General features: G+C 51.0%; 1 protein-coding gene across 4 annotated transcripts in view; it reads right to left on the bottom strand.

The window, feature by feature from the left end:
• Positions 1 to 19944, bottom strand: part of NOL4L (nucleolar protein 4 like) — a 143946-nt gene that overhangs the window by 93905 nt on the left and 30097 nt on the right. The window lies entirely within an intron of this gene.

Genomic DNA, 19944 nt, shown 5'->3' with positions numbered 1-19944 from the left:
CAACCAAGATACAGCGCCTCCCACCGCGACCACATCCACATCTGCTGTGGCTCCGGGGCCTCCTAACCGTCCTGGGAGACAAAACAGTCACACTGGTGGCTGGCGTCGCGGTGCACCTACTGTGTGCCAAGCACTCACGGCCTCGTTTCACTTTCGCAACAGCAACGAGAGATCTGTTGCCCCAGGGTGAGGAAGCGAAGGCACAGAAGAGCTGAAGCGATTTGCCCACAGTCAGTCACAAGGTACAGAGTGACAGAGCTGGGGTTCAAATCCGGGGAGTCAGACCCCAGGATACCAACTACTGGGCTCCATTAGCCCCACCCCTGGATTCGTGGTGGCTGAAATCCAGCCCACACCTCTTCTTCCTTCCCACAGTTCAACCCACGCAGGTTCTGTCCCAGCATCGTGAGTAGCTGCCTCTCCTAGCCATACCTGAGAAATTGAAGAAGTTTCTAGGCCTAAAGCCACTGCCACAACCCGCGTTTTTTTTTTTTTTTTTTTTTTTGGAGACAGAATCTTGCTCTGTAGCCCAGCATGGAGTGCAATGGCACCATCTCCGCCCACTGCAACCTCCAGCTCCTGGGTTCAAGCGATTCTTCTGCTACAGCCTCCCAAGTAGCTGGGATTACAGGCACACACCACCATGCCCAGCTAATTTTTGTAGTTTAGTAGAGACAGGGTTTCCCTATGTTGGCCAGGCTAGTCTCGAACTCCTGGCCTAAAATGATCCGACTGCCTCGGCCTCCCAAAGTGCTGGGATGACAGGCGTGAGCCACCACACTCAGCCCACAACCCTCACTTCGTTCTGTCAGGCCTCCCAGAAGCTACTACTGTCAGTGCAGGCAGCTGCTTGGAAGTCATTCTAGGCCACCCCTTCCATTTCCCAGATAGGTGAACCAAGACCATTCAGGTGCGAGGCTGGCCCGAGTCAGAGATGGCCTGGGAGAGCCTTTGGGGGGCAGGGAGGGTTCAGTCCCTTCAGGCCTGGCTGTGTCCCCTGCTCCCCACCCACAATCAGGCCCAGGGTTGGGGGTGCACACCAAGGAGGGGCAGGAAGTGTCCAAGAAGCAGAACCGGCTCTGTGTCCCTAGTGGCGGTGGGTGTCTGGGACAGGAGGAGGCTATCTGATCCCTTCCCCACTGCCCCGGCCATGACCTCCTCCCTCCCTCCCTCGCTCCCTCCCTCCCTCCTCCCTCATGGCTGGGGTAGCCAGCACCCTGGGCTGCAGCTGAGAACCCAGCGTTCCCCAACCCCGCCAGCATTCCAGTGAGAGGAGGGGTGGGAGGAGGCTGCACCCAGAGCTTTAGGGACAGGGGCACCCCTGGGGCTGCTCCACTCTGGGAGGGCCAAGGCCAGGCTGCCTCCAACCTCACCATTTCCTGCCTCCGCTCTCCCCATCTCTCAGTAGCAGAGCTGCCTAAATTTGGCTCCAGGAGGGAATGGGGGAGGCAGCGGCAGGCGGGTGCCGTCAGAGGCCAGGGCGTCGCTCCTGTCTAGCCGGCTGGCATTTTTGCTGTCTGGAGGAGGGCAGGGGGCCCGGCAGCCCTCTCCCGGAAAGGGAGATGTTCGTACCTTCTGACATACACTGAGTAATGTGCAAACGACATGCAAACCGAGCTTCAAATCAGCATCTCAGCCAGGGAACAGCTTGAGAGCTCCTTTTGGGATGACAGCAGAAGGACCAGAGCCCAGTGCCCAGGGGCTCCAGTGGGGGCGGGGTGGGGGCGGCACAGAGTGTCTAGGGCTGGGCGTTGGGAGACTCATTTTCTTGCCAGCTGTAGGGCTTTGTTCCAGTTGCTGGACCCTCGGTCCCAGCCCAAGGGCAGGGCCATGGCTTTCTCTGCCTGCTCCAGCAAAGCACCGGGCACACCCTGTCACGTGGTTAAGCACGTGAGTTCTGCAGCCATCCTGCCTAGGTTTGAACCCTGGCTCTCCACGGGCCAGCTGAGTGAATTCCTCAACCGAGCACCCAGACAAGCAGCTAGTGGAACTGAGTGTCTGTTTTAGAACAGCCACTTCCCTTCCGTGGAAGTTGGGCACGGGGGCATGACCTGAAAGAACCTGGGCTTTGGAATCAGATCTGGATTCCAGGCCTCGCTCAGCCAGTGAGGCTCTCTGAGTCTCACTCCCCTCATTTGGGAAACGGGTTCAGGATCTCAAGGTCAGCTGTGACGTCCACGTGATGACCTTGCACATGGTGGGCACACACAGGCCTTCCCATGGTACAGCCTCACTGCTGTCTGCATTCATATGACTCCTAGCTCCATCCTGTCCCATTGCTCCTCTTCTCTTAGCTCTTCTTTCCTGGCTTTTTCGTCTCTAGATGTAAATTTCTTGCAGTCTTTTTCCCTTCTGTCTCTCTACTTAACTGGTGATCTTGGAAAAGTCATTGCCTCTCAGAGTCTCAGTCTGCACATCTTCTAAATGGGAGTAAATGAGAGGTGGACGATGAGCCCTGTCTGGGGCCAGGGGCTCATCTTTACAAGACCGCCCACCCATCATTCCAAAGGGCCATCAGGGGCGGGCTGTGCCCTCAGCTCTATCGGGCATGGCGTGTTGGGGGCTCCACTTCTCAGTAACTCTGTTTAACCCCAGATAACTGCTCTCCTGCCCCTCGGCCGGGGCTGATATGAGCTGAATCCAGCTTCCTGCCACCCAAAAGCCACTTCCTGCCAAGCTGATACCAGAAGAACTTGTTTTCTGTGCACAGAGCAGTCCCTGGTGGGGCAGCCACCAGCTTGCCTCGGGTGTGAACATTTTTTTCCATTTGCCAGTCTGTCTGCTGGGCTGGGCAGGGGAGGCTGGGGACTCTGACCCCTTCGCCTCTGCACCTGCCTGTCCTGCCCCGAGGTAGCCTCCGGGCCCACCAGCCATCCCAGGAAGGGTGCCAAGTGTCCCTCTGGGCCCAGACAGATGTGTGTAGGCCGTGACACACAGTCTGACACAGCCACACACACACAGTCAGTCTGACAGAGCCACTGTGGCCACTGGGCATTTGGGCAAGGACTCAGGGAGACAATGTGTGACCGTCACACACAGTTAAGGTCACAGAGACATGGACATAGCCTCACACATGCAACCATCTGCAGTCCTTGGACAGTCTCACACACGGTTACACGCAGGCCCACAGCCATGCTCAGAATCCCACAGCACTCCACACAGCTTCACACATGTACACAGGAATCTTCCTCCCAGGCCCCCACACCTGCCCAGCACCGACCTTCCAGATGCATTCACTGATGCAACAAATCCTTTTTGAGGGTCTTCTCTGTGCAGGCCCTGGGCTAACCCATAATGAGAATGACTGGAACAGGAACAAATAATTAGCTGACCTGTGCTGTTGCCTCCTTTTCCCCATCTGTGAGATGGGGATCCTAGCCCTGCCCCATGGGACTGTCAATGTTAGGAGTGAATGTGTGGAAAGCCCTCGGTCCATGTTTGGCCCATAGAGAGTGTCGTGTAAGTAAGCCTATTCTGGTTAGCCAAAAGCAGCCCATGCCCAGCTCCACGCAGAACACCTGGCACACATTATCTCCCTGAGCCCTTTCCCAAGTCCCCAGCAGCTGGGGTCATCGCCCCCATTCCTCGGATGAGGAAACTGAGGCTCAGAGAAGAGGCCCACAGTCTGTAGGTTGCCCCACCGACCTCATGTCATGCCACAGTGCTGCTCCAGCCTGCCTCGCCACCCCCTCCACACACACACACACACACACACACACACACACACACACACACATGCACACACACACACACTGTTCCCTCTGGCTGGAACGCCCTTCCCACTTGCATATAGCATGCCCAGCTCCTCTGAGCTGCCTACTTACACTTCTGTGAAATGGGGATACTAGCCCGTGTCAGCCCCTGTTTATTTTCCCCAGGGCACTGGACTTTAAGGGCTAAGAGTGAAGACCATTTTATCCTGTTCTCTGGCACACAGTAGGCATTCGACAACTATTTCAAAACTAAAGGAATAAGCAAGTGGCCTCATGGCTACTGAGGACAGAGTCTGGAACTGAACACAGGGCACTCTGAAGCTGGAGCTCACTTCTACGTTATTGCCTTTCTCATGCTACTAGCAGATACTGAATGTGTCAGTGAGTGAATGAATGAATGAAACCAAGATCTCAGGATCCCAGTCAAGTGCTCCCTGAGCTTCATTTCCTGGTAGTGTGGACATGAGCCAAGCTCCAGCCACCTTGGATGGTGGCGGGGGTGGTGGGGCTGATGGGCCGCCTGAAGCCGGCTGTCAGGAGCTCGTCTGGCCACAGCCGCCAGCAGGGGAGACCAGCTGGCGGTGCAGGGTCCATCGGCCCAGGCCTGGAATCTGAGCTGCCCTCAGAGGCCCAGCTTCTCTCTGGGCCCCCACAAACTGGCCTTTGTTCCTGGGCCGGCCAAGACCCAGCAGCTTGGGCTTTCTGTCTGCCCGCGGCACCCGCGCTGAGCTGGCGGGGGTAAATGGGCCAGCCTCCCCTCTGTCCATGCCCAGGACGTCGCTTTAGGACTAAATGGAGATGTAATTTTCTATACAAATCCATGACAATTTAGATGGAGTGATTGTAATTGGCTTTTCAATGGGGGTTTTGTCCAGAGCTGGTGGCTAGAACTGGGTGGCCTGTTTGAGGCAGGCTCCATTTAAATGACAATAAAGCAATAATATTGAGGACTTGTACAGTGCCCAGCACTCCTCCCAGCCCAAGTAGAGCCTCATGTTTATGGATCTGGTCCTTCCCTGGGGCTGTCTGGACAGGCGGGTGGTGGGGGGCACTAAGCCCAGGAGACAGGTGGCCATATCTTTGGGCTTCGGGACACAGAGCTTCAGAACGGCTGGGGCGGGGTCCTGCATCCACTGGCTTACCTGCGCCCTTATTCCTGATACTGTCACTAACTAGTGCCTCCTCGGGCTAACTGCTAGTCCAGGTTTCGGGGGCACCAAGACAATGAGAGCTGCTCAGGCAGGTCAGAGGGAGAAGGCTACAATGGCCAGTACAGCATGATATTTAAGCACATGACCAAGAGATGACCAACAGCCAGACAGCCTGAGCTCAAATCCTACTCCACTTCTTTTTAAAAAAATTTTTTGAGACAGGGTCTCGCTGTGTCACCCAGACTGGAGTATAGTGGCAGGATCATGGCTCACTGCAGCCTCGACCTCCAAGGCTTAAGCAATCCTCCCACCTCAGCCTCCCAAGTAACTGGACCATAGGCATGTGCCACTACACCTGGCTAATCTTTTTATTTTTTTGTAGAGACAGAGTCTCATTGTGTTGCGCACGCTGGTCTCGAACTACTGGGCTCAAGAGATCCTCCCGCCTCAGCCTCCCAAAGTGCTGGGATTACAGTTATGAGCCACTGTGCTCAGCCCCTACTCCACTTCTGACTCGTCTCTTGAACTTTACCAAGTTACTTAACCTCTCCATGCCTCAGTTTCCCCAGCCATAACATGAAGCTGCAGTGAAAGTTTTTGTGAAGATGAAACACCTTCATAGTGCCTGGCATGTGGAAGGTGCTATATATAAGTCATTGCCATGATTCATTCCAAGCTCTAGCTCTGGTGTCAGGGTGACCTTGGGCACGTGACTTAACCTCTTTAAACCTCCACTGGCTCCTCTTTAAAATGGGGCTTTTAGGAGAACCGACCTCAGGGGGTTGTGAGGATTTTAAAGGATGCAGGAAAGTGCTGAGCACACAGCCGTTCTCAATAAACACGAGCTCTCTTGCTGTGGTGCTCTTGCCTTGAGGAGCTCACCAGCCAGTGATCACTACCATGTTGAGTGTGGGGAAAAGGGAAGAGAATAAAGCTCGCGGGAAGCCGCCACGGAGCTCAGCTGGCTCTGCCATCAGGGGATGCAATAGGAGAGAATGATCCAGAGGGCCCTCAGGAACAGGGCAGGGAGTGGGGCTGCATGAAGGAAGGCTTCACAGAGGAGGTGACATTTGGGCTGGGCCTTGAAGGATGCATGGCACTTTTGCCACCAGAAAGGGTGATACCCAGTCTGGCCAACATGGTGAAACCCCGTGTCTACTAAAAATACAAAAATTAGCTGGGGCCGGGCGCGGTGGCTCATGCCTGTAATTCCAGCACTTTGGGAGGCCCAGGTGGGTGGATCACTGAAATCAGGAATTCGAGACCAGCCTGACCAATATGGTGAAACCCTGTCTCTACTAAAAATACAAAAATTAGCTGGGTGTGGTTGCGGGCACCTGTAATCTCAGCTACTAGGGAGGCTGAGGCAGGAGAATCGCTTGAACCTAGGAGGAGGAGGTTGCAGTGAGCTGAGATTGTGCCATTGCACTCTAGCCTGAATGACAGAGCGAGACTCTGTCACAAAAAAAAAAAAAGAAAAGAAAAAAAGATTAGCTGGGTGTGGTGGTGCACACCTGTAGTCCCAGCTTCTTGGGAGGCTGAGGCACAATAACCACTTGAACCCAGGAGGTGGAGGTTGCAGTGAGCCGAGATCTCGCCACTGTACTCCAGCTGGATGACAGAGCGAGACCTTGTCTCAGAAAAAAAACAAAAACAAAAAAACAACAAAACAAACAAACAAACAAACAAAAAAAGATACCGGGGCAGGCACTGTGGTTACAAAGTCAACAGGCAGACCTGGCTGCCTCCTGAACGAGTGATTTGTGCCTGTGAAAAGGGTGGTGGACAGGGAGCCTCTGCTGAAGGTGCGATGTTAAGTCACCTCTGAAGGCCAACAGCCTGTGCAAAGGCCCTCAGGCAGGCAGGCGGCCGGCATCGTGGGCAGTGGTGAGTAGGATGGTGGGGAGGCTATGCTGAACGTGCTGGAGGGACGGATGGGGTGGTGGCTGTATTCACGTGAAACAGGCAGCCATAGAGGGATTTTAAGCAGGCGGGTGACACCATCCAGAGGATATTTTTAAATGATCCCTCTGACTGCTTGTGGAAAATGGGCTATGGAGAAGAAGGGGTGAGAGAGAGGCAGGGAAGCCATGGGGAGGTAGTTGGATCACTGGGGGAGAGAAGTTGTTAGACCCAAGGTATAGTAGGGCCCAGGAGCTGCTGGAAGGATGATGGGAAGGCAGGGGGCAGGTGGAGAAAGGACGGGGGAAGGGGCACAAAGAGGCATGGGGCCTTTGAGGCGTGGTGAGGGGCTGTGTGCAGCTGGTACCCAAGCAGGGTTGGTGGAAGGAGATAGCAGAAGAGAGGTGAGGGCCACCTCCCACCTCCCTGCACCAGGCTAAGGCTCTCCAGCTTTGTCCTGAAGGCAGCGGGGTGCCAACAAGGATTTTTCTCCAGGCAGGAAAAGACCATGCTGAGATTTGTGCTTTTGAAGGATCATTTTGGCTGCAGGGTAGAGGGGTGGGAGGTGGCAGGTGGGCGAGGCTGGAAGGAGAGAGGCAGGGAGGGAGGGTGGTCAGTGGGGGCTCAGAGGCCTCAGCAGACATCCTGGCCAGCTCCCAACTCCAAGAGCAACAAACCACTTTCTCAGGGGTCTAAAACCAGCCCCAGGTCACAGAGCTTGTCAATGGCAGAGATAGATCCCACCCCAGGGTGAAATCAAAATCCAGTGCACTGTTCCCCTTTGCTATCATCAGCCTTGGTCACTAGTAAAATCCATCACAAATAGCTTTTCATCACGACTCTCAGAGAACCCGTACTATGACACGAAAAGGTAAGTACTATTATTATTCCTATTTTACAGATCAGGAAACTGAGGCTAAGTCACCTCCCTAAAAGCACACAGCTGGGAATCGACAGCCAGGTTCAGATCTAGGCAGTGGGACTCCAGACCCACACCACAGGTCCTAAGCAGGAGGTCTCAGGCCAAGTGGGGTCTATGGATGTATTTGGGGGAAACTACAGAGGTTTATTACAATTTGAGTTTGTTGCTGATACTTAAAAGTTGGGGCTGGGCATGGTGGTGCCTGCCTGTAGTCCCAGCTACCCAGGAGGCTGAAGCGGGAGGATTGCGTGACCCCAGGAGTTTGAGGCTGCAGTGAGTTATAATAGTGCCACTACACTCCAGCCTGGGTGACAGAGCGTGACCCTGTCTCTAAAGAATAAAAATTTTTTAAGGGTGGGACATTTCACGAAAGAAGAAAAACGTGAACTTTGGACAGGACCTCTTAATGTTGACAACCCCAAGCCCCAGTCCTTGAACTTCATCCACCTTGGAACCATTCACACATGTGCGATGTCACGTTAACATCTCCAGCATGGGCCTCTCCTCTGCTGCCAGACAGCCGACTGGACACATCTGAAAGCAAGTGTGTGTCTAGGGCCCCCTGGAGAGCCAGGGAGACACATCCATTCACTCATCCAGCAAGCATTTAGACCCCCTTCCCCTGCCCCGCCCACAGCCCTGGCCACCACCACCAAACTTCCTCCCCCAGCAGGTTTCTCCATCTCCCTTGCTTAGGCCAAACACCCTGAAGGCATCCTTGACTGCTCACTCGTTCTCACAGCCCACATCCCATCCATCGGCAAGTTCTGTTGGCTCCACCTTTAAACTATATCCAGAATGCAGCTGCATTCTCCGCTGTCCCAGGGGCTGGAGGTGCAGGGAGAGGCATGTGCCGTTATTCTAGCGTGCTGAGTCTCAGTTCCCTTGTCTGTAAGAAGGGCGGGCTAGAGCAGGATATTTGGATTTCCATTATTCTTGTGTCCAGATTTTGGAGCTAGGAAGAGCCTGTTTACAAGACACTTAGGTTGTAATTCTTTTTTTTTCTTTTTTTTCTTTTTTTTTTTTTGAGACGGAGTCTTGCTCTGTCGCCCAGGCTGGAATGCAGTGGCATGATCTCAGCTCACTGCAACCTCCGCCTCCTGGGTTCAGGCGATTCTCCCGCCTCAGCCTCCCAGTAGCTGGGATTACAGGCAGGCACCACCATGCCCAGCTAATTTTTGTATTTTTAGTAGAGACGGGGTATCACCATGCTGGCCAGGCTGGTCTCAAACACCTGACCTCATGATCTGCCGGCCTTGGCCTCACAAAGTGCTGGGATTACAGGCGTGAGCCACCGCACCTGGCTTTTTTTTGGGGAGGTGGGGGGATGGAGTTTTGCTCGTTACCCAGGCTGGAGTGCAATGGCGCGATCTCGGCTCACCGCAACCTCTGCCTCCTGGGTTCAAGTGATTCTCCTTTCTCAGCCTCCTGAGTAGCTGGAATTACAGTCATGCACCACGACGCCCAGCTAATTTTGTATTTTTAGTAGAGACAGGGTTTCTCCATGTTTTTATTTATTTTTTGAGATGGAGTTTCATTCTTGTTGCCTCGGCTGGAATGCAATGGCATGATCTCAGCTTACCACAACCTCCACTTCCCAGGTTCAAGCAATTTTCCTGCCTCAGCCTCCCAAGTAGCTGGGATTACAGGCATGTGCCACCATGCCTGGCTAATTTTGTATTTTTAGTAGAGACGGAGTTTCTCCATGATCAGGCTGGTCTCAAACTCCCGAACTCAGGTGATCCACCCGGCTCAGTCTCCCAAAGTGCTGGGATTACAGGCGTGAGCCACCGCGCCTGGCAAGGCTGTAATTCTAATTCCCCTCTGGCCTGGGCAAGACACAGGTGGGACACAGGAGGACAGCATGGGTGTTGGAGGCAATGACAGTCTTGACTTTCAACTCCCTGGGTCAGGAGCTCCCTGGGATGGAGGCTGTCTTGTTCACCACTGCATCCCCAGTATTTGCCAGAGCTGACCACAAAGTAGGTGCCCAGGAAACATGTACTGAAAGAATAAGTGATGAATGAGTCCTCCTGGTCCTCCAGAGGGACCTTGGGCATTCACTAACTTTCAGAGGGCCTTGATTTTCCCATCTGAGAAACAGGCAGGACAATCTAATGCCACTGCCTTCCTTCTCTGTAACAACAAACATTTACCATGTGCTTACTGTGTGCCTCACCCTGCTCTAAGTGCTTTACATTTATCAACTCATTGACTCTTCACTTCAGCCCCAGGAAGTTGGGACAACTCTCTTTTATGAGGGAGAAAACTATGGCCCAGAGAAGAAAGTGACATACATGCCCAATGTCACACAGCAGAAAGCACCTGAGCTAGAGACCAGCCCGGGCAGCCTGGCCCCAGAACTCTCATTCTTTTTTGAGAGAGGATCCCAGTCTGTCGCCCAGGCCAGAGGGAAGTGGCTCAATCATGACTCACTGCAGCCTCAACCTTCCATGCTCAAGCGATCTTCCCACCTCAGCCTCCCAAGTAGCTGGACTACAGGCACAAGCCACCATGCCTAGCTAATTTTTGTATTTTTTTGTAGACAGGTTTTCACCATGTTGCCCAGGCTGGTCTTGAACTCCTGGGCTCAAGTCATTCTCCCACCTCAGACTCCCATAGTTCAGGGATTACAGGCATGAGCCACCATGCCTGGCTTTCTCATTCTTTAACACTGTCCTAGGCTGCCCCTCAGGAAGAAATGAGGTTTGGGAAGCCTGCCCCAAGGAAGCACCCAAGTTGCAGGTAGGGACATGGTGGGCAGGACTGCAAGCTCAACAATCCTTCTGTGGCTCTGTACTGCCCTTCAAATGCCATCCAAAAACTCATGCCTGGATTTGAAGCCCCTGAAAGCAGCTCCATCCATGTCTCCTCCTCCCAGAGGTCCCAGCACAAACCTGACATTCCAGCCTCCCTGGCTGCTTCTCCTCCCATGAGCTCTGGGGCAATCGTGCCTCTGTGCCTGGACACACACTGTCCCCTCTGCCTGGAGTGCCCACAACTGGGTGGTTTCATTCAAATGTCCTCTCTCTCCCCAGGAATCCTTCCCTGACCTTCCCCCAACCCCCAACCCAACATGTCTCTTGCCTTCAATTTCCTGTAACACTTTGCCAACAAGGATAATAATAGCCAATGTGTATTAAACACTCCTGATGTACCAGTAGGTACTATTGTCAATACCATTTTACAGACAAGGAAACTTAGGCACTGAGAGGAGAAGCAAGTTGCCCAAAGATAGGCGGGATGGAGTCAGGATTGAACCTACATTTGCCTGACAAATTGCAAAGCTAGACCTCTAAGCCCCTAAACCAGACCACATCTCATAGGCAGGCACACAACAGATGCTCATTCAAGATTCCCTAGTAACTGACTGCCTTTGGCTTCCACACTTAATTGCCTTTTGCACACTTAAGTATGATCTTAGAGATTCCCCAGGCGTCACCTGCTGAATTTGCATTTTTCTGGTAGTTATTTCAGGATTGGTCGGAGACACTCTCAAGGCATGGGGGCCAAATCAAATGGTGAAAAATAAATAGGATCAGAAGTCGGATAGATCATGTGAACTGAGATCTCTGTAAAGTGGGGATTTTAATTCTGATCTTCAGGGTCATTATGAGGGGATGCACAGTACCAGCATACACTGAGTGCTCAATATACAGTAACCACGGTCGTTACACGAATGGCTCACATTCTAGACATTATTGCCGGGAGTGAAAATTGGTTCCCTGTCTGGGGAGGACAGTCTATATCATCTCCAAAAGCACATGCCCTCGGACACAGCAATTCAACTCCTTGATATAAACTCGCCCATGCTTGAAATGGCCATCTATATTCAAGGATGTTCACTGAAGTCTTGGGAGAGCAGAATATCATAAACAATCCAAATGTCCATTAACAGGGGACTGGATAAGTAAATTACGGTACATCCATAAAATTGAATACTACACAGCTGTAAAAAAGAAGGAGAAAGTTCTTTATGTTCTGACATACTTATGCACTGACAGCATACAGATTTACTGTTTAGTGGGAAAAACAACCTGAAGAATGTAAGAGCTAAAACTATAAAACTCTTACAAGAAAACACAGGGATAAATCTTTGTGACCCCAGATTAGGCAATGACTTCTTAGATATGACACCAAAAGTTCAAGCAACAGATGAAAAATTAGACAAATTGCACTTCATTAAAATTAAAAACATTAGTGCTACAATGGACACCATCAAGAAAGCAAAAAGACAACTCACAGACTGGCGTAAAATATTTGCAAACCATGTATCTGATAAGAGACTTGTATCTAGAATACAGAAGAGATTCTTACAACTCAATGGTAAAATGACAAGTAATACAATTTTTTTTTTTTTTTTTTTTGAGACGGAGTCTTGCTCTGTCGCCCAGGCTGGAGTGCAGTGGCGCAATCTCGGCTCACTGCAAGCTCCGCCTCCCAGGTTCACACCATTCTCCTGCCTCAGCCTCTCCGAGTAGCTGGGACAACAGGCGCCCGCCACCACGCCCGGCTAATTTTTTGTATTTTTAGTAGAGACGGGGTTTCACCGTGGTCTCGATCTCCTGACCTCGTGATCTGCCCGCCTCGGCCTCCCAAAGTGCTGGGATTACAAGCGTGAGCCACCGCACCCGGCCAGATATTTCTTCAATAGAGACATACAAATGGCCAATAAGCACATGAAAAGATACTCAACATCATCAGCCATCAGGGAAATGGAAATCAAAACCACGGTGAGATGCCACTTCACACTCACTAGGATGGCTCTAATCAAAAAGACAGCCACTAACAAGTTTTGGCCAGGCATGGTGGCTCATGCCTGTGATCCTAGCACTTTGGGAGATCGAGGCGGGTGGGTAACTTGAGGTCAGGAGTTCAAGACCAGCCTGGCCAACATGGTGAAACCCTGTCTCTACTAAAAATACAAAAATTAGCCAGGAGTGATTGCCCGCGCCTGTAATCCCAGCTACTCGGGAGGCTGAGGCAGGGGAATCACTTGAACCAGGGAGGCAGAGATTGCAGTGAGCCGAGATCGCGCCATTGCACTCTAGCCTGGGTGACAGAGCAAGACTCGGTCTCAAAAATAAATAAATAAATAAATAAATAAATAAATAAATAACAAGTTTTGGCAAAAATGTAGAGAAATTGCAACCCTCATGCACTACTGGTGGGAATGTAAAATGATGTACTGATTTGGAAAACAGGTAGTTCCTCAAAAGGTTAAACATAGAGTTACCATATGACTTAGAATTCCACTCCTACATGGAAGAGAATAAAAAGCAGAGATGAACACAAAAACTTGTACATGACTGTTCATAGCAACATGATTCAAAATAGCCAAAATGTGGAAACAACACAAATGTCCATCAACTGTTGAATAAATAAATAACATGTGGTATGTCCATTCAATGGAATATTATCAGCAATAAAAAGGAATGAAGTACAGTCAGGTGTCAGTGATGGGATAGGTTCTGAGAAATGCATCATTAGATGATTGCATCGTTGTATGAACATCATAGAGTGTATCTACACGATCCTAGATGACACAGCCTATTATTGTACTGAATACTGTAGACTATTGTAACACAATGATATTTGATGTTTTGTTATTTTGAGGCAGAGTCTCACTCTGTCACCCAGGCTGGAGTACAATGGTGCGATCTCAGCTCACTGCAACCTCTGCCTCCCAGGTTCAAGCGATTCTCCTGCCTCGGCCTCCCGAGTAGCTGGGCCACTGCACCCAGCCAATATTTGTATATCTAAACATATCTAAGCATACAAAAGGTACAGTAAACAATAATACAGTATTATAGGTCAGGCACGGTGGCTCACGCCTATAATCTCAGAACTTTGGGAGGACGAGGCGAGCGGATCACTTGAGGTCAGGAGTTCAAGACCAGCCTGGTCAACATGGTGAAACTTCGTCTCTACTAAAAATACAAAAAAGTGGCCAGGCGCAGTGGCTCACGCCTATAATCCCAACACTTTGGGAGGCTAAGGTGGGCAGATCATGAGGACAGGAGTTCGAGACCAGACTGACCAACACGGTGAAACCCCATCTCTACTAAAAATACAAAAATTAGCCAGGTTTGGTGGCGTGTGCCTGTAATCCCAGCTACTCAGGAGGCTGAGGCTGGAAAATCACTTGAACCCAGGAGGCAGAGGTTGCAGTGAGCTGAATCATGCCACTGCACTCCAGCCTGGGAGACAGGGCGAGACTCCATCTCAAAAAAGAGAAAAAAAAATACAAAAAAGTTAGCCAGGCATGGTGGTGGGTGCCTGTAATCCCAGCTACTTGGGAGGCTGAGACAGGAGAATTACTTGAACACAGGATGCGGAAGTTGCAGTGAGCCCAGATTGTGCCACTGCACTCTAGCCTGGGAGACAGAGCAAGACTCCATCTCAAAAAAAAAAAAAAAAAAATTAATACAGTATTATAATAATTTGGGCTGGGCACGGTGGCTCATGCCTGTAATCTCCGCACTTTGGGAGGCCAAGGCGGGTGGATCACCTGAGGTCAGGAGTTCGAGACCAGCCTGGCCAACATGGTGAAACCCCATTTCTACTAAAAATACAAAAATTAGCCGAGCGTGGTGGTGGGTGCCTGTAGTCCCAGCTACTCGGGAGGCCAAGGCAGGAGAATCACTTGAACCCTGGAGGCGGAGGTTGCAGTGAGCTGAGATCATGCCACTGCACTCCAGCCTGGGCGACAGCATGAGACTTGGTCTCAAAATAATCATCATCATCATCCTCCTCCTCATCTCATGGGACCACTGTCATATATGTGGTCCATTGTTGACCAAAATGTCCTTAAGTGGTGCATGACTGTACTGATACATGCTACAACATGGATGAACCCCGAAAATGTAAGTAAAAGAAATCCATTACAAAAGATCACGTATTGTATAATTCCACTTACAGGAAATGTCCAGAAAAGGCCAATCTAAAGACACAGAAAGCACAGTAGTGGTTGTCTCCCTACCTGGGGGAGGGGGTCAAGAGGAAATGAGGAGTGAGGGGTATGGGGGGTTTCTGGGGATGACGCAAATGTTCTAAAATTGATTGTGGCAATGGTTGCACATGTCTGAATATATAATACTGAAAGTCACTTAACTGTATTTACTATTTTTTTTTTAGGGACAAGGTCTCACTCTGTTTCCCAGGCTGGAATGCAGTGGTGTAATCATAACTCCCTGCAGCCTTGAACTCCTGGGCTCAAGTGATCCTCCCACCTCAGCCTCCAGAGTAGCTGGGGCTATGGGTACACACCACCATGCCCAGCTAATTTTTTAAATGTTTTGTAGAGACAGGGTCTGGCTATATTGCACAGGCTGGTCTTGAAGTCCTGGGCTCAAGTGATCCTCCTGCCTTGGCCTCCCAAAGTGCTAGATTACAGGTGTGAGCTACTATGCCCAGCCTGAATCATATTTTAAATGGGTGAATTGTGTGGCATGTGAATTATATCTCAAAAAAAAAAGCTATTATATTTAAAAAAGCAACCTATGGAACAATGTACAACATATTTTGTGTAAAACTAGAAACAAAACCCAGAAATAGATTTGCATATGTGCATATATATGTATAAAATATCTCTGAAAGGATACCCAAGAAATAACAGTGATTTCGCCTGGGGAGAGAAACAGGGTGACTGGCAGGCAGGGCCAGAAAGGGGACTTTTTCTTTTTAACAGTCCACGGGTACTTGATTAATTTTTTTTTTTTTAATAATGAAATTCTGGCAGTGCGCGGTAGCTCACGCCTATAATCCCAACACTTTGGGAGGCTGAGGCGGGTGGATGACCTGAGGTCAGGAGTTCAAGACCAGCCTAGCCAACATGGTGAAACTCTGTCTCTACTAAAAGTACAAAAATTAGCCAGGCGTCGTGGTGGGCGCCTGTAATCTCAGCTACTTGGGAGGCTGAGGCAGGAGAATCACTTGAACCCGGGAGGCGGAGGTTGCAGTGAGCCGAGATCATGCCACTGCACTCCAGCCTGGGCGACAAGAGAAAGACTCCGTCTCAAAACAAAACAAAACAAAACAAAAAAAACGCCTTTTTTTGGCTGGGCACAGTGGCTCACACCTGTAATCCCAGCACTTTGGGAGGCCAAGATGGGCAGATTGCCTGATGTCAGGAGTTCGAGACCAGCCTGGCCAACATGGTGAAACTCAGTCTCTACTGAAATATACAAAAATTAGCCGGGCATGGTGGCGCATGCCTGTAATCCCAGCTACTTGGGAGGCTGAGGCAGGGGAATTGCTTGAATCTGGAGGCAGAGGCTGCAATGAGCTAAGATTACTCACTGGCCCTCAGCCGGAGGATGAGCTTGGTTGGAGGCTCTGAGAGCACAGGAGATCCCCTGAGGAATCCTACTTTACAGTGTGCCAAGCCTGCTCACAACCATCCTCTGATTCCTCACACAGGCCCTGCCAGAAGGCTTCAGCACCGCCCCATTTCCACCAGCAAATCCTGTGGCGTGCCCTTCAAAACAGGCCTAGAATTGGCTCACTTCTCACCCCACCATGGGCACCATTCTGGTCCAGGCCGCCACCCTTTCTCCCTGGTTCACCTGGATCACTGCAGCAGCCTCCTTCCAGCTTCCACCCTCATCCCTGACCCCAATCTGTAACCCACAGAGATCTGCGCTCACCTCTCACCTCTCACCCCCACACCCAGGGCTCCAACCCACTCCACTGGCCTTCTCCTGGCTCTGCTCACCAGGCACTTCCTGCCGCGGGGCCTTTGCACTTGTCCTTTTCTCTGCCTGGAATCCTCTCCCACCAGGTCCCCACATGGATGTTCTCTCACCTCCAGTGGGTCTCTGCTCCCATGTCTCCTTGGGAACAGGAGGCCTCCCCACACCTATCTCAAGCAGCAGCCCCCAGCCCTAGCCCCATTCTCTGCTTTATTTTTCTATATATTTAACACTTACATTTAGGGTTCATGGTCTGCCTCCCACCCCCGAACATACAGGCTCCATGGAAGATGGGATTCTGTTTCTTTCTCTAGCACCAAGAACAGATCAATGCACGTTGTAGGTGCTCAGAAATATTTGTCAAAATAAAACTGGGTCTTATGAAACTGTCACAGACCAGAGGAGGTTAAGGAGACGTGACAACTAAATGTAACGTAGTATTATGGTTGGATCCTGGGACAGAAAATGGACATTAGGGAAAAACTAGTGAAATAAAAAAAAGTATGAGTTGAGTTAATAGTGATGTGCCTGGATGGGTTCCTTAGTAATCTCAAATGTTAACCACAGGGGAAAGTGGGTGAGGAGTAGACAGGAACTCTCTGGACTATCTTTGCAACTTTGTAACTATAAATCTAAACCGACCCTACAATAAACCATTTACTGAAATGTTAAGAATGTATTGGATGTGGCCTGGCACGGTGGCTCACGCCTGTAATCCCAGCACTTTGGGAGGCCAAGGCGGGCGGATCACGAGGTCAGGAGATCGAGACCATCCTGGCTAACACAGTGAAACCCCGTCTCTACTAAAAAATACAAAAAATTAGCTGGGCGTGGTGGCAGGTGCCTGTAGTCCCAGCTACTCGGGAGGCTGAGGCAGAAGAATGGTGTGAACCCAGAAGGCAGAGCTTGCAGTGAGCCAAGATCGCGCCACTGCACTCCAGCCTCGGCAACAGAGTGAGACTCCATCTCAAAAAAAAAAAAGGAATGTATTGGATGTAAGCGCAAATGAACAAACAAGCTCAGAGGTGAAGGCGCTTGTCACAGGCTGCACAGCCAAACAGAAAGTGGCTCATGGGCAGAGAGACCCAGCAAACACCTCCCCAAGAGGAGGCCCCTGTCACTGAAGATCGATTTCTTGTGCAATGAAGGACAATGTTGTGTTGGGGGAGGGTGGAGCTTTTCTTCCCAAATATCGTAGGAGGCTCAGATGCTTCATTGAGGATCACCCCTGGTCGTGTATTCACTCAGAAGCGGGCACCCTCTCCTGGGAAACCCCTCAGGAAATCCTCCTTTTCTCCTTGCCTCCCAGGAGGCCCAGAGGGCCTTGATGAGTCACAATACCGTTTGTCAAGAGTCATTGGCCCTGGAGCTCAGGATCTCAAGCTGGGTCATCCAAATCAGGGTAGGGGACAAGGAGGGGGCTAGGGAGACCAAAGGTGGTCCAGGAAGGGAGGAGAAAGGGACAACTAATTCATCTTGAGCACCTACTAGGAGCTGGCATGGGGCAAGACATTTTAGAAGTATGTGACCACCTTCCAGCTCCCAGCCCCAAAAGGCTAACTTTGATTACTCCTGTTTCCCCAGTGAGGAAACCAAGGACTGGAAATGGATCCAGTAACAAAGCAATGGAGCAGCCAAACTGGGATTGGGCCTCCTTGGCCTCCTCTTGAACCCCACTCCGTGGGCAACCTGTACCCTGACCATGCTGGCTTCCCCCAGCTACATCTGCACCATGTGCCCTCTCTCAGCACCTGGCCTCTGCCCAGGCTGCTCCCTCTGCCTCAAACACCCTTTCTTTCCTTGTGTTACGTTAACTTCTACTTGATCTTCAGGTCTCAGGTGTTACTGCCTGTTATGGCCTGAATTGTGCCCCCTCCAATTCATATGTTGAAGTCCTGACCCCTGTTAATGTGACTGTATTTGTGGATAGGACCTTTTTAAAAATTTTTAAATTTCTTCTGAGAGCCAGTTTTGCTCTATGGCACAGGCTGGAGTGCAGTGGAGTGATCATGGCTCACTGCAGCCTCAATTTTCTGAGCTCAGGTGATTCTCCTGCATCAGTCTCCCAAGTAGCTGGGACTACAGGCATGTAACACCATGCCTGGCTAATTTTTTTTTCATAGAAATGAGGTCTCACTATGTTTCCCAGGATGGTCTCAGCCCCCTGGGTTCCAGTAATTCTCCTGCCTCGGCGTCCCAAAGTGCTAGGATGTCACAGGAGTGACAACATACCTGGCCAAGACAGGATCTTTCAAGAGGTGACTAAGTTAAATGAGGTCCTTAGTGTGGGCCGCACTCTAATATGAATGATGTCTTCCCAAGAAGAGAAGATTAGGACACAGACATTCACAGAGAGACCATGAGAAGACACGGAGAGAAGTGACTGTCCACAAGCCAAGAAGAGAAGCCCCAGAAGAAATCAACCCTGCTGACACCTTGATTTTGAACTTCCAGCTGCCAGAGCTGTGAGAAAATGTCAGTGGTTTAAGCCACCAGTCTGTGTTACTCTGTCATGGCAGCCCAAGCAGACTCATTAGGTGGCCTCCGAGAAGCCCTCCCTGACCCTCCAGACCCAAGCTGGGACGCTGTGAATGCTCTTTCCTTCACGGCGCCTCTCATGACCACAGTGTTCTGCATATTTCTGTGACCTTTTGGTTAATGGCTGTGTCCTCCATAGATGGTGACAATCACAAGGGCACAGACGGGGTCTGCCTTGGTCTCTGCACAGTGCCAGGTGCATAGTAGGCCCTCCCTAAATACATGCGGAGTGAGATGAGAAGGGAAGAGCCAGAGAGGCTCTGTGGCCTCGGGAGCTCTCCTGCCTCCCTCTGTGCCTCTATTCCCCGACCAAAACAGCACCGCCAAGGCTTCTGGAATGTTTGAACTTCAATCCTCTTCTTCAGCAAATATTTCCTTTCGGGGGGTTTCCCTGGAACCTCTCAGCTCTGTCAGGCTTGGTTTTGTCCAGAGACTTTAAATCAAATCCTTGCTGAAAAATGTGAAATTCATTCCTGAAGTCAGCAAAAGATAAGGTGCCTCGTCCTCTGCTACTTGTCTCTGTCTCTCCTTGAACCCTGTTCTTCCTGATCCCCCATTCCAGCCCTGCCCAAATCCTGCCAGCTATTAAGGGCTACACTCCAAACTTCCCTTCTCCAAAAGCTCATCCCCGGAGGCCCCGAAACTAGAAGTGGAGGCTCAGAAAGGGAGAGAGAGTGGCCCAAAGTCACACAGCTGAGCAGAGGCTGGTGTGTCTGTGAATCTCAACTCTGGCCTGGTCCCATCTCCAGGCATATCAGCGAAGGCATCTGGTGACACAAGTGTCAGCCCCAGGGGAAAATGCTCTACCTCCTCCATTCATTCCACTGGGCAGGTTGGATCTGAACTGAGGTGGGCCTGGCAGAGGTCCTGGGCCTCTGCCACCGAGAGCATGTGACCTGCCCAAGGCCACACAACCGGTTAACAGTGGAGCCAGAGCTGGAAGTGCCGGAGCCACAGTGGCTTGCCACACGGCCACCTTGCTCCTTCTGCACCAGCGACGTGACTATGCAGGAGGCAGCTTGTGT

This window comes from Symphalangus syndactylus, chromosome 24 (genome assembly GCF_028878055.3).
Source record: "Symphalangus syndactylus isolate Jambi chromosome 24, NHGRI_mSymSyn1-v2.1_pri, whole genome shotgun sequence".
Classification (NCBI taxonomy): Eukaryota; Metazoa; Chordata; class Mammalia; order Primates; family Hylobatidae; genus Symphalangus; species Symphalangus syndactylus.
This window is presented reverse-complemented; position numbering and strand designations above follow the sequence as displayed.